Source organism: Oryx dammah, unplaced genomic scaffold, assembly GCF_014754425.2.
Source record: "Oryx dammah isolate SB20612 unplaced genomic scaffold, SCBI_Odam_1.1 HiC_scaffold_2, whole genome shotgun sequence".
Taxonomy (NCBI): Eukaryota; Metazoa; Chordata; class Mammalia; order Artiodactyla; family Bovidae; genus Oryx; species Oryx dammah.
The window spans coordinates 85535382-85550711 of record NW_024070186.1 but is presented as its reverse complement, the minus strand read 5'-3'; the positions used below and the strand labels follow the sequence as shown (position 1 = coordinate 85550711).

Sequence of the window (15330 nt, the reverse complement as noted above, 5' to 3'; positions counted from 1 at the left end):
GTGGCAGATATTTTATTAAAATTTGATATAGATCTGATACAGATAAATAAACCAAGAAATGAGACAAAACTAAATTTTAAAATATAAATGAAAGATAATTGATCCTTTAAAAATTATTTATTTGTTTATTTGGCTGCCCTGGGTCTTTGTTGCTGCGCAGGCTTTACTCCAGTCATGGTGAGTGGGGGCTACTCTTCATTGCTGTCTCCAGGCTTCTTACTGCGGTAGCTTCTCTTGCAGCAGAGCACAAGCTCTTGGTGTGCAGACTTCAGGAGTTGTGGCGCATGGGCTTAGCTGCTCCACCACACGTGGGATCCTCCCAGACCAGGGATTGAACCCGTGTCCCCTGCACTGGCAGTCAGATAAAAGAATTGATTCTAGTGAAAAATATTTCAGTTGAATAAAGCATATTTTATTTTAAAATAAAAATGGATAAAAATGGAGATGTTGCAAATGAATGTCATAGAAAGATACTCATCATCACTTGACACTTGATCATCTTGATCAAGAAATTAAATTGATTTGGTGGTGTTTGTTCCAGAAAACACATTCCTGATGAAAATTAACCAATGTTGGTATTATTTATTTGAATTGCTAGTATGAAAAACCTCCTTGGGGACAAAATGGCAGGGACAGAAATATTCTTTAGCCTCCTAGTGACGACTGCCTTTTTGAGATGCCCAAGAGCTATCTCATCAATATTCCATTTTGGTTCTGGGACTGGCAATAAATTCAATGGCTGTGATGTGTGGAAGTGAATTTGCTCACTGTTTTGAAAATTGTAATAAGTGTCTGTCTCCAGAGGTTTGTCATTTAGACAATGCCTCAAGGATAATTCAACTGGAAGTCTCCTGATACTCTGGAAAGTAATTTGTCTGGTTAGATTCTTGGAATTCATAGAGAAACACTGGGAGTGTCTTTTACAATTTTCCCTTTCACCTCAGATAAACTTCTCCTCTGGGCCTTTCTGTTCTAAGAACATTCCCTGTGACACAGAAAACAGAAGCAAAATACAAATTAAGTTCCTCTTTCTCTCTGTCACCCACCAACATGACAACATTGACCACAAATATCGTATCCCTTTTTTGCTTCGAATATGACTTTATGAAGCACTTTACAGGCCTCAATTCACGAGAGGCTTTCACTTTCTCAAAAGCACATTAGGCAGTTGTTCCAGCTTCTTGTGCTCATCATTGTTCCTGCTCTGCCCTGTCCATCTTAGGCTTACTTTCTCTCACAATCAAATAAGCAAACATATATATAACTGTGTGATCTCTTTAAGTCCCTTCTCCTTTTTCACTGATTTGAGATTTCACAGGTAAATGGAGATGTTCTTAAGAAGATACCAAATTCTTGAGCATCTTTCTCAAGTTTCAAGCCACGGAAATGGAAAAAAATTCTTTTAATTGTTAAAATCTGGGGAACACATTTAACAGTGCCCTAGCATTTCTCTATCACAAACTTTAAGAAGACACAGTTGCTCTTTCCCAAGGTTCCTGTCACTTCCACTCTGCCAACCAATTCCTCCTTTTGGCCAAATTTAGGTTCAGAGTGGCAGTTCCCCTTATTACTTCCTCTGTTCTTTGGAAGATGAAATTGTCAGCAAGCAATAATATCAGCTAAGGTCTACTGAGCTCTTGATGTGTGCAAGACACCTTTCCTAGGAGGAAAATGAGGCCCAAAGAAACAAAATACTTTGCTCAGGTTCATCCACCTGCCAGGAGCCAGAGTCTGACTCCAGAGCCCACGTTCTGTCCCAGGTTAAAAGTGCATATTGCCCAGTCTAGTTTGAGCTGTGTGGACTTCCAGCCAGCCCAAGCAAGAGCTCCTGTCAGCATCTCCCCGCCTCCACGCTGCTTTTGTGACGTGGAGAGGCTTTGCTCCATTTCCTGCATCTGTTCTGGGAGCTGTGGTAATTCCCACCGCAACATCCTTTCTGGATCTCTCCCCTCCTTCCACCCTCAGCTTTCGCTCCTTGTGACCTACAACCCAATACCCTCTTGGTTGTTGAGTTTTCCTTAGCAAAGCCCTTACCAGGGTTACCGAACAGGGTTCCTTGGTTTCCTCCCGCATCCTCTCCACTCACAAGTCACTCAGAGAGGCTTTTCTCCCTTTGCTCCCTCTGCCTGTGGACCATTTTGCACTCATTACAGACTTTGCTGCCAGAAGGATAATGGTGGCATGTCCCTGGGGGCCATCTGCAGTTGGTGATGGGTTTCTAAGATGAAAGGTTATCTCCTGTGAATCCTCCTTTTAACCCCTGGAGAGAGAAATGGCCACCTATTCCAGTACTCTTGCCTGGAAAAGTCCCTGGACAGAGGAGCCTGGTGGGCTATAGTCCATGAGGTCGCAGAGTCAGATGAAACTGAGCACATACATGCACACGCTTCTTTAAACATTTCTGCTCTTTTTATTTTTTCTAAATTTAGGTCACCTTTGAGAATGCCTCACCTTTTGGGTTTTTTAAGTTATCTTGTTTCAATTAAACTGCTGCTCAAGCCTGCTTTCCTTTCCATAGCCATTGAAAGTATATCTAACTTTACCCTCAAGTAAAAACCTAATAATCATAATAAAAACAACTAACACTTATTGAGTCCTTACAATACATCAGGCTTTGTTCTGAGGGCTTATAGTATTAACTTATTTAGCTTTCTCAGAACAATTCTATTAAGTAGCTACCATTATAATCAACAAATGAGGAAACAGAGGCGCAAAGAAGCCATGCAACTGCAGAGCGGTTCATTTCTACTGAAACCTAACATGGAACAAAGCCTATATGGATCTGTTTCTTTCACAAACTTCTGTTAATTATATTCAGCCAACCTGTATGATTGAAGGGATCCTAAGATGAAAAAAGTATCATTTCATTGAAATGGGCTTAAATTCAGTGTTACCAAATTTAACCTATAAACCACTATAGAGAGTGTGTTAGAGAGTATTATTTTTCTGTTAACAATTCCAATTATAGTATTTGTTATTAAACTTATATAGAATTGTAGTTTCAGGATAGCTTAAGTAGTAGTTACAATCCAAACTATAAACATTTCTATCACATAATCATAAACTAGCTCCCTCAATTCTTATTGTTAAAATTTGGTTTCACATTATTTCACCTATAAAAATGTATTGGTTATTAATTTCTTCACTAATATTTTTTACATGTTTCAAATATTTCAGTTTTTCCTGTATTATTATCAAGTTTGTGGCCTACATTTTACTTCTGTTCTTTTATGTGTTTCCAGGTCTAATTTATCCTAAAGTATATTCACCAAAAAACATGATCTCAAAATAAAAGACACTACTGTCTCTGAAAATAATTCTATCACTCTGTTCCTTGAGTGGGGCTTCCTGGGTAGTTCAACTGGTAAAGAATCCGTCTGCAATGCAGGACACCCTGGTTCAATTCCTGGGTTGGGAAGATCCCCTGGAAGAGCGCATGGCTACCCACTCCAGTATTCTTGCCTAGAGAATTCCCACGGACAGAGGAGACTAGCAGGCTATAGTCCATGGGGTCGCAAAGAGTTAGACATGACTGAGCAACTCAGCACAGCATTTGAGTGACATCCTTCTAGGATGGTGGGTTGTAATTTTTGACTTGTGCCAATTGAATTGCAGTCCTGGTTTCCCTGGGAATTCAGCAGCTTTGCTCACAGCTACAGGTAATGTCTTACTCTAACAAGACTTGTTGCTATCACTGCTTTATGCTAATTCCAGAAAAAAGCCTATTTTACTTTTCCAAATCCCAATATCTCCTTGTTGGTTGTTAGTCACTCAGCTGTGTCTGACTCTTTGCAACCCCATGAACTGTAGCCCACCAGGCTCCTCTGTTCATGGAATTTTCCAGGAAAGAATACTGTAGTGGGTTGCCGTTCCCTTCTCCAGGGTATCTTCCCAACTCAGTGATCGAACCCAGGTCTCCCACATTGCAGGCGGATTCTTTACCAGCTGAGCCACAAGGGAAGCCCAAGAAACTGGAGTGGGTAGCCTATCCCTTCTCCAGTGGATCTTCCTGACCCAGGAATCAAACCGGGGTCTCCTGCATTGCAGGCATGTTCATTACCAACGGAGCTATCAGTGAAGCCCCAATGTCTCCTTTATGCCCCTGGTTCTCTCCTTTGCCCATCGCCTTTTTCAACTTTAAGAATTTTTCTGTATTTTCTTTTCCCATTTGGAAAATGAGTTAGAGTTCCTGACTGCAGGCAATAGAAACTGATTCTGGAGCAGGAACGAAGTTCTTGGAAGGATTGAAGGTGGATGCGAGTGTGAAGGCTGGCCATCTAGAAGAGCAAATGGGCAGCACCAGAGAGAGGTGGACAGCTGTAACCACAGCCATGGTCATGCCACGGGGACAACCTGGTTGGAAGGCTGCATCACTGCAGCTGCAGAACCCTGTCCCTGGCACTGTGGCCACTAACTGCTCCAGATACCATGAGCTGCAGCTGCCACCCTGGAAGAGTCAGCTTCTTTACATCACTTGCTCCAGACCCATGGTTCTTGGTGCAGATTCAGATGGTTGAGGCTGGACTGTGCAGTTCTGTTCTAATTTCCAAGGGATATGGGTCTGTTTCCTACCAAGACTGTGCAAGAAAAGGTTCCCCTAAATAGAAAGGGAGTTTGGATACTAAGCACTCCTCAAAAATAGCCCAGCAAATATTGATTATTACAGAACCAAGTTCTAGGTATAGAATCCTCTTTTTCCCAAACAGAAGAAGGGAATTATTTTCCTGCTGTCAAAAAGATGAGGGCCCCTTTCTCTTTAACAAAGAATACCAGCTGCCCAAAGTGTTCTGAAATATACAATTAATTTAATTTACATATTTAAGTTATATAAACATATATGTATTTGTATACTTTTACTTGTCTTTACATTATACTTACAATGTAATAATTAACACACAATAATAATATCATTAATATATATTCATGATTTTCTTGTGGGATCCTAGTTCCCTGACCAGGAATTAAACCTGTGCCTCAGCATTAGAAACACAGAGTCCTGATCACTGGGCCTCCAGGGAATTCCCAAATAATTGTATTTTAAGTAAGAAATCTATAACTTCAAGATCTTTAAAACATTTAAACAGGCGTTAGGGCTTCCTTGGTGATTAAGTGGTAAAGAATCAGCCTTCCAGTGTAGGTTTGATCCCTGGTCGGGAAGACCCCATATGTTGTGAAGCAATAAGCCCATGCACCACAACCACTCAGCCTATGCTCTAGAGCCTGGGAACCATAGCTACTCAGCCTGAGAAACTTAGAGCCTGTGACTGCAACAAGAGAGGCCACTGCAACAAGCAGCCAGAAGAGTAGCTCCTGCTCATCACAACTAGAAAAAGCCCATGCAGCATTGAAGACCCATTACAGCCAAAAATAAATAAAATTTATAAAATAAATAAAATAAACAGGTGTTAAGGCTATGGTGTTCCCAGTGGTCATGTATGGATATGAGAGTTGGACTGTGAAGAAGGCTGAGCGCCGAAGAATTGATGCTTTTGAACTGTGGTGTTGGAGAAGACTCTTGAGAGTCCCTTGGACTGCAAGGAGATCCAACCAGTCCATTCTGAAGGAGATCAGCCCTGGGATTTCTTTGGAAGGAATGATGCTAAAGCTGATACTCCAGTACTTTGGCCACCTCATGGGAAGAGTTGACTCATTGGAAAAAACTCTGATGCTGGGAGGGGTTGGGGGCAGGAGGAGAAGGGGATGACAGAGGATGAGACGGCTGGATGGCATCACTGACTTGATGGACGTGAGTCTGAGTGAACTCTGGGTGTTGGTGATGGACAGGTTGGCCTGGCGTGCTGTGATTCATGGGGTCGCAAAGAGTCAGACACGACTGAGTGACTGAACTGAACTGAACTGAAAGGGAGAGTTCAATAATATTGAAATCTTTTTACTTTGAAAAGCTAAATATATATCATATATATATATAAATATGAAACACTCAAAAGCTACAAAGGGAAGCTCTGCTCAAATTCAAGAGAGTATGGTTAAAAGTTTATGTCACTCTGTCACTTAGTATAATCTTTTCAAGACATAAGATGTTGATATTTGCTCTTATATCCCATCTGCTTTAGAGTGCAGTAGTCAGGAAACATGGTGTTTTACATAAATGTTTTTTCCAGATAACTGGAAAGTATCGATTTAAGCATTAATTTTTTTAATTTTGATTTTTTGTATAAAACATTTAATTTATTCATCTTTTTGATGCATTACCAGTGTATTACAACTGAGGCATTAATCTTGTGGCTTCATCAACATTAACTAGTATGTTTCATGACACTGTTGAGAAATCAGCTGTTTCTGCAGAGGTTCAAGGGAAAGGCCTTCTGAGAAGTTTGCAAGTTCCTTTTGTATGTTTGCAAAAGATGTATTCACTCTGTTAACTTTTCATCATTTACAATGTTTATCTTCTTAAAGTTAGTGGTAACTGGTTTTGCTTTATTTTTAACCTTAAAGGTTTTTGGCTGGCTATATGGAATACATTCCTGGACTTCTACCCTCTAGTTTTTTCTTGGCCATTGTCAGGCCTCTGATACCCTCCTGTAGCTTCTCAAGTTCCAGGTGACGCCATCTGTACACACAAGATCCAGGCTAATTTTTTTTTTTTTTTTTCCCACTGTGCAGCTTGCAGGATCTTAGTTCCCTAACCAGGGACTGAACCTGGGCCACGGCAGTGAAAACACTGAATCCTGACTCTGGGACTACCAGGGAATTTCCAAAAAAATTCTTAGATCATATGAGATTCTTATACAAGAAATGGAGACTATAGATTCTGTTTTTTTCTAGTTTTATTTATGTTATATAAAAGATCTGTTGAGCTGCTGCTGCTGCTGCTAAGTCGCTTCAGTCATGTCCGACTCTGCGACCCCATAGACGGCAGCCTACCAGGCTCCCCTGTCCCTGGGATTCTCCAGGCAAGAACACTGGAGTGGGTTGCCATTTCCTTCTCCAATGCATGAAAGTGAAAAGTGAAAGTGAAGTCGCTCAGTCGTGTCCGACTGTTAGGACCCCATGGACTGCAGCCCACCAAGCTCCTCCATCCATGGGATTTTCCAGGCAAGAGTACTGGAGTGGGGTGCCACTGCCTTCTCCGTCTGTTGAGCTATGACTCATATTTTTGTTGTTTAGTCACTAAGTCATGTCTGACTCTTTTGTGACCCCATTGACTGTAGCCCGCCAGCCTCTTCTCTCCATGGGGTTTCCCACTCAAGAATACTGGATTGGGTTGCCATTTCCTTCTCCAGGGGATCTTCCTGACCCAGGGATCGAACCTGTGTCTGCTGCATTGGCAAGCAGACTCTTTACCAATGAACCACTGGGGATGCCCAGCATCACTCATATACTAAACACATATTAAATATATGATCCAATGTCTTTTAAAAAGCATATTAACAGAGTTGTGCAACCATTACCACAAACCATTTTAGGACACTGTCATCATTTCAAAAGGAAACTCCATACCCATTAGCAGTCTCTCCTCAACTTTCCCCAAATCCCCAGACTTAGGTAATTACTAATCTTTCTGTTTCTATAGATTTGCCTATTCTGGTCATTTCACATAAAAAGAATCATAATATGTGGTCTTTCACGAGTGACTTCTTTCACTTTGTATAAAGTTTTCAAGGTTCATTCATGTTGTAGCATGAATTAGTACTTCATTCTTTTTTATGGCTGGGTAGTATTGCATTGGAGAAGGTGATGGCACCCCACTCCAGTGCTCTTGCCTGGAAAATCCCATGGATGGAGGAGCCTGGTGGGCTGCAGTCCATCTGAGCGACTTCACTTTCACTTTTCACTTTCATACATTGGAGAAGGAGATGGCAACCCACTCCAGTGTTCTTGTCTGGAGAATCCCAGGGACGGGGGAGCCTGGTGGGCTGCCGTCTATGGGGTCGCACAGAGTCGGACACGACTGAAGCAACTTAGCAGCAGCAGCAGCGGCAGCAGTGCACTGGGGGCTTCCCAGGTGGCTCTAGTGGTAAAGAATTTGCCTGCTACTGGAGTTAGCATAACTCCAGTGCAAGCTACACAAGAGACTTGTGTTTGATCCCTGGGTTGGGAAGGTCCTGTGGAGCAGGAAATGGAACCCCACTCCAGTATCCTTGCTTGGCATTTCCATGGGCAGAGGAGTCTGACCGGCTAGAGTCCATGGAGTCACAAAGAATCAGATGTGACTGAGTGAACACAGAACAAAGCATTTCATTGTGTGGATATATTGTATTTTGTTTATTCGTTTATCCCTCAGTGGATATTTGGGTTGTTCCCACTTATTGGCTATCATGAACAATGCTGTGATGAATATTTATATGAAGGTTTTATTGTAGACATATGTTTGCATTCTGGGGGAGTCCCTAGGCATGAAATAGCTGACTTCCCTGATAGCTCAGTTGGTAAAGAATCTGCCTGCAATGTGGGAGACCTGGGTTCGATCCCTGGGTTGGGAAGATCCCCTGGAGAAGGGAAAGGCTACCTACTCCAGTATTCTGGCCTAGAGAATTCCATTGACTGTATAGCCCATGGGGTTGCAAAGAGTCGGACACAACTGAGCAACTTTTACTTACTTACTTATGCTAACTCCATAAGGAGCTGTCAAACTGTTTTCCAAAGTTTCTGCATCAGTTTGCATTCCCATCAGTGGTGTGTAAGGGCCCTGATTTCTCTCCATCTTTGCCAGTACTTGTTATTTGTCTTTTTTTCATTTTATACATCTTTGTGGGTGTGAAGTGGTATCTGATTGTGGTTATGAGTTACATTTCCCTGATGACAAATGATGTTGAGTGTCTTCTCGTGCTTATCACACATTTCTTTATCTTCTGGAGAAATGTATGTTCATATCCTTTGCCCATTTTATAATTGGATTTTTGTCTTTTAATTACTGAGCTGGAAGAGCCCCTGGAGAAGGAAATGGCAACCCACTCCAGTACTCTTGCCTGGAAAATTCCATGGACAGAGGAGCCTTGTAGGCTATAGTCCATGGGGTTGCAAAGAGTCAGACATGACTGAACGACTTTGCTTCACTTCAAGAATTCTTTATATGTTACTCTGTTCTTGATAACTTAGAGCCTTCTTATGGGCATCAACAACTGAGGGTCACTGTGTTACAGAGGAGCTTTCACGGGTTTATAGACCCACGTGAGTTGTCTGATCTATATTAAAAGGCAAGGCGAGGGCTTCCCTGGTGGCTCAGTGGTAAAGAATCCGCCTGCCAATGCAGGAGACACAAGTTCAATTGCTGGTCTGGGAATATCCCACATGCCATGGAGCAGCTCAGCCTGTTGTATTGATCCTGTGATCTAGAGCCTGAGAGCCATGACTACCGAGTGCACTCACTGCAACCACTGAAGCCCGCAGGCCCTAGAGCCCGTGATCCACAAGAGAAGCCCTCACCCCACAACTAGAGAGTAGCCCCATTCACTGCAACTAGAGAAATGAAGCAATGAAGACCCAGCACAGGCAAAAATAAATAAATAAATATTTTTGAAAAGGCAGGGTGATGCTATCAGAGAGAACTAAAAGGCACTTAGAAGAGCATGTCCTTATATATTCATGTATATCTTTTTTTCTTACTCTCTCTGCTATTACCTCTGTTCACAGAGCTGTAAATTTTTATGATTGATTACTCTAGGCAGAGGCCCAGAGTACTCAGCTTCTCCCATGAATGAGGTGGGAGACAGCTTTCTGCTGTGTTTGGGTAATTCTGTTACCTGGGAATCTGACTTCCAGAAGAATTAGAGGCATTTTACATAAGTAGAGATAGTACAGTGGATAGGGGAGGATTAACTGGGACAGGTTTTTAGGAGGTGATCATTAGTGAAATGGAGAAGGAAATGGCAACCCACTCCAGCAATCTTGCTCCCCAGTAAGGTAGTGATGATAACCTGGCAGAGGAGAGTAGAGTCCTGTAGGAGGGAATTTGCAAAATTTGTGTGGAAATTGCCTCACTGGTGCAACTGACATTGGTAATTCTGGCAAGAAGCAATGGAGAGGAAGAGACTCCTTCAGAGTGGTGAAGGCTCTATACCCAACTCCAGAACTCATTGCCAGCCTGATAGCAGTTGATCAGAAGGTCAGGCTTCCTCTGGTTTGACGGGTTGAGGAAAAAAAAAAGATCACTCCACCCTGTTTCCAGCTTACCAGCCTCCCTGCGCTCCCCCACCCGACTCTGTCGACCCTGCCCTGCCCCCAGCTTGTGGCTAAACTGCCCAACTGCCAATTAAAACCCACACTTCCCAGCATGCCTTGCACCACCCAGAGCCCCAGTCCCCACCATTCATTCTGCTCCCCTGCTGACAGCAGCTCTAGCAAATGACCTGTCGGATGCGGGGCCTCTTGCTCTCACTCTCGGAGGGCCTCGCCCTGCTGCCTGCCTTGACTGTGGCTAAAGCAAACCACACTAGACAGCAGCGCAGGAAGGAGAACGGGGCCCACTGCCCTCGGTCTCTAGCAAATCAACAAGCTAGTTCTGCTTCTCCCACAGCCGCTGCTTCTGAGCCCTCCACCCTTCTTCCCTCCCTCCCAGAGTCTCAGGAGACCCAGGGGGCTCCTTTGTGGTCTTTTCACTGACAGGTAGAGCTTTTGGGGTAGGTGGATGAGAAATGTATTGAGGGGACCTGCACTCTGTGAGCTTGCACCTTGCCTCAGTGCCAAGGCCTCTCTGATGTCAGTCACCCAGGCCTCCTTTTCCCCCAGGCACTCCTCTACAGGATCTTCAGGACCCTCCTTCTACCCCCAGGCCTGCAGCTCTCCCTGATCCAGGAAACCTACCACCACCTTTTTGCTTCTTTTGCCTCCAGAACCTTGCCTTATGGCTATGCCTTTCATCCTGCTGCCATTCTAGAATGTCACAGCTGTTGGAAAACATGGCCATGCTGTGGGACCAGCCAGCTTCAATTCTGATACAGGTGCACAATTCTGAAATCCAAAAAGCTGTGAAAATTAGAGGCTTTTTGGTGAATTTAAGACAAACTCATTTGGTTGCAAAACCTGGCCTGAAGCAAAAAAAGCCTATTTTGTTCACTTTATCTTTTGTCCACTTAATGCAGAGTACATCATGAGAAACCCTGGGCTGGAAGAAGCACAAGCTGGAATCAAGATTGCTGGGAGAAATGTCAATAACCTCAGATATGCAGGTGACACCACCCTTATGGCAGAAAGTGAAGAGGAACTAAAAAGCCTCTTCATGAAAGTGAAAGAGGAGAGTGAAAAAGTTGGCTTAAAGCTCAACTTTCAGAAAACGAAGATGATGGCATCCAGTCCCATCACTTCATGGGAAATAGATGGGGAAACAGTGGAAACAGTGTCAGACTTTATTTTTCTGGGCTCCAAAATCACTGCAGATGGTGACTGTAGCCATGAAATTAAAAGACGCTTACTCCTTGGAAGAAAAGTTATGACCAACCTAGATAGCATATTCAAAAGCAGAGACATTACTTTGCCAACAAAGGTCCGTCTAGCCAAGGCTATGGTTTTTCCAGTGGTCATGTATGGATATGAGAGTTGGACTGTGTTTTTTTAAAAATTGTTTTTTTTAAAAATGCTGAAGAATTAATGCTTTTGAACTGTGGTGTTGGAGAAGACTCTTGAGAGTCCCTTGGACTGCAAGGAGATCCAACCAGTCCATTCTAAAGGACGTCAGCCCTGGGATTTCTTTGGAAGGAATGATGCTAAAGCTGAAACTCCAGTACTTTGGCCACCTCATGGGAAGAGTTGACTCATTGGAAAAGACTCTGATGCTGGGAGGGGTTGGGGGCAGGAGGAGAAGGGGACGACAGAGGATGAGATGCCTGGATGGTATCACTGACTCGATGGACGTGAGTCTGAGTGAACTCCTGGAGTTGGTGATGGACAGGGAGGCCTGGCGTGCTGCGATTCATGGCGTTGCAAAGAGTTGGACATGACTGAGCGATTGAACTGAACTGAACTGTGAGGTTTGTGGCCAAAATGTTAGTGTTGATTTGAGGAAGTAGTTCTAGATCCCATTGGTGGAATTATGCAATATATGGTATATATACCATGTAACCATGAAAAACTGGGATTTTTGAAACACCTTTGGTCCCCAAATTTTATGTACTGTAATGCCATACAAAACAGAACCGGATAATTAACTGAATAGAATTGAATAATCCAAGTGACAATAATATACAGCCAATCAAAATCGTGTCCATGAAAATTTAGGGACATAGGAAAGCAAATCCAATGTATTGTTATAGATTATGTATGTAAACTTACAAAAGAACATGTGGTATGTGATTTCAACTTTAAAAAAAATTATTTATTTATTTTTGGCTGTGCTGGATTTTTGCTGCTGCTCAGGCTTTTGTCTAGTTGCAGTGAATGAGGGCTTCTCATTGTGGTGGCTTCTCTTGTTGCAGAGCACAGGCTCTAGGCACACAGGTTTCAGTAGTTGTGGTTCCTGGGCTCTAGAGCACAGGATCAATAGTTGTGGCAAAGATGCTTACGTTGCTCCACGGCATGTGGGATCTTCCTGGATCAGGGATCCAACTCGTGTCTCTTGCCTTGGCAGGAGGATTCTTTACCACTGAGGCACCAGGGAAGATCTCAACATTGTTTTTTTAAAAAGCATATAGCACATTCATGAAAAAATGCTTGACCTGCAATACACCATGTTAACAGTGAGCTGTCTCTGTGGTTGATCTTCTTTATAGCCTTTTCAGCATCTATGTAATACTTTTATAATCAGAAATTTTAAACAAACCAAAACTGTAGCTGTTACTAAAAACAAGTTGGTACTGACATTTTCTACTGTGAGATCAATCTGAGCTCAATTTTCTTTTTGGTAAATTGAGACCATTAGTACCTACTTAATGGAGTCGCTGAGGGACAGCGTAGGTACCTGGGTGGAAGGTAGCTATGACTGTGGGCTTTGTGTCAAGGTGCCTTTCTCCTCCACCTGGGTAGGGTTGCCCACTGCCATTGTGCAGTAGTGCAGACCGAGTTCCCCACACGTTGCCCACTGTTTCACAAGTGGGTTCTTATGAACAAGGATGATCAACAGTCCTTTTGGGTCTGTCTCTCCCTCTTCCTGTCACATTGCCTTAATATCTGCCACATGCAAAGGGTTCGCCACTTTACCAAGGTTAACCCCCTCTTAGAGACTTGATCCCATCTCCACTCATCTCTTCCTATTTATTGACTATGCCAAAGCCTTTGACTGTGTGGATCACAATAAACTATGGAAAATTCTGAAAGAGATGGGAATACCAGACCACCTGACCTGCCTCTTGAGAAATCTGTATGCAGGTCAGGAAGCAACAGTTAGAACTGGACATGAAACAACAGGCTGGTTTCAAATAGAAAAAGGAGTACATCAAGGCTATATATTGTCACCCTGCTTATTTAACTTATATGCAGAGTACATCATGAGAAACACTGGATTGGAAGAAACACAAGCTGGAATCAAGATTGCCGGGAGAAATATCAATAACCTCAGATATGCAGATGACACCACCCTTATGGCAGAAAGTGAAGAGGAGCTAAAAAGCCTCTTGATGAAAGTGAAAGAGGAGAGTGAAAAAGTTGGTCTAAAGCTCAACATTCAGAAAACGAAGATCATGGCATCCGGTCCCATCACTTCATGGGAAATAGATGGGGAAACAGTGGAAACAGTGTCAGACTTTATTTTTCTGGGCTCCAAGATCACTGCAGATGGTGACTGCAGCCATGAAATTAAAAGACGCTTACTCCTTGGAAGAAAAGTTATGACCAACCTAGATAGCATATTGAAAAGCAGAGACATTACTTTGCCGATGAAGGTCCATCTAGTCAAGGCTATGGTTTTTCCAGTAGTCATGTATGGATGTGAGAGTTGGACTGTGAAGAAGGCTGAGCGCCGAAGAATTGATGCTTTGAACTGTGGTGTTGGAGAAGACTCTTGAGAGTCCCTTGGACTGCAAGGAGATCCAACCAGTCCATTCTGAAGGAGATCAGCCCTGGGATTTCTTTGGAAGGACTGATGCTAAAGCTGAAACTCCAGTACTTTGGCCACCTCATGAGAAGAGTTGACTCATTGGAAAAGACCCTGATGCTGGGAGGGATTGGGGGCAGGAGGAGAAGGGGACGACAGAGGATGAGATGGCTGGATGGTATCACTGACTCGATGGACGTGAGTCTGAGTGAACTCCGGGTGTTGGTGATAGACAGGGAGGCCTGGTGTGCTGCAATTCATGAGGTCACAAAGAGTCGGACACGACTGAGCGACTGAAGTGAACAGAGACTTGATCCCATCTCCACTCATCTCCCCCTATCATGTTCTGCCAAGGAAATAGATATATTTATATGGCACATCACAGTTTATCAAAGGTGTTCACATACTGATCTTTCCCTTTATGACCTTGATTCTTTTAAAATTTAATTTATTTTTATTGAAATATAGTTGATTTACAATGTTGTGTTAGTTTCAGGTATCATTACAATGATTCAGTTTTATATGTATATATATATTTTTTTTCTTTTTAAAATTGAAGTATAGTTAGTTTATAATGTATTAGTATCAATTGTACAACAAGGGGATTCAGTTTTATATATAAGTATATACACTTTTTTTAAGATTCTTTTCCATTTTGGGTTATTACAAGATACTTGAGTATAATTCCCTGTACTATACAGTAGGTCCTTATTGTCTACCTATTTTATACATAGTAGTTTGTACATGTTAATCCCAGACTCCTAATTTATTTCCCTCACACCTCTGTTATTCTCTTTGATAACTGTAAATATGTTCTCTGTCTGTGAATCTATTTCTGTTTTGTAAATAGGTCCATTTGTATCATTTTTCAATTTCCACATTATATATATACACCCTCTTCCAACAACACAAGAGAAGACTCTACACATGAACATCACCAGATGGTCAACACCAAATCAGACTGATTATATTCTTTGCAACCAAAGATGGAGAAGCTCTATACAGTCAACAAAAACAAGACCAGGAGCTGACTGTGGCTCAGATCATGAACTCCTTATTACCAAATCCATACTTAAATTGAAGAAAGTAGGGAAAACCGCTAGACCATTCAGGTATGACCTAAATCAAATCCCTTATGATTATACAGTGGAAGTGAGAAATAGATTTAAGGGCCTAGATCTGATAGACAGAGTGCCTGATGAACTATGGAATGAGGTTCATGACATTGTACAGGAGACAGGGATCAAGACCATCCCCATGGAAAAGAAATGCAAAAAAGCAAAATGGCTGTCTGAGGAGGCCTTACTAATAGCTGAGAAAAGAAGAGAGGCGAAAAGCAAAGGAGAAAAGGAAAGATATAAGCATCTGAATGCAGAGTTCCAAAGAATAGCAAGAAGAGATAAGAA

The 15330-nt window shown here is 42.5% G+C and overlaps 1 pseudogene; it reads right to left on the bottom strand.

Annotated features, from left to right (window-relative positions):
* Positions 1-6173: 6173 nt before the first annotated feature.
* Positions 6174-10867, bottom strand: LOC120881826 (annotated as a pseudogene).
* Positions 10868-15330: the final 4463 nt, after the last annotated feature.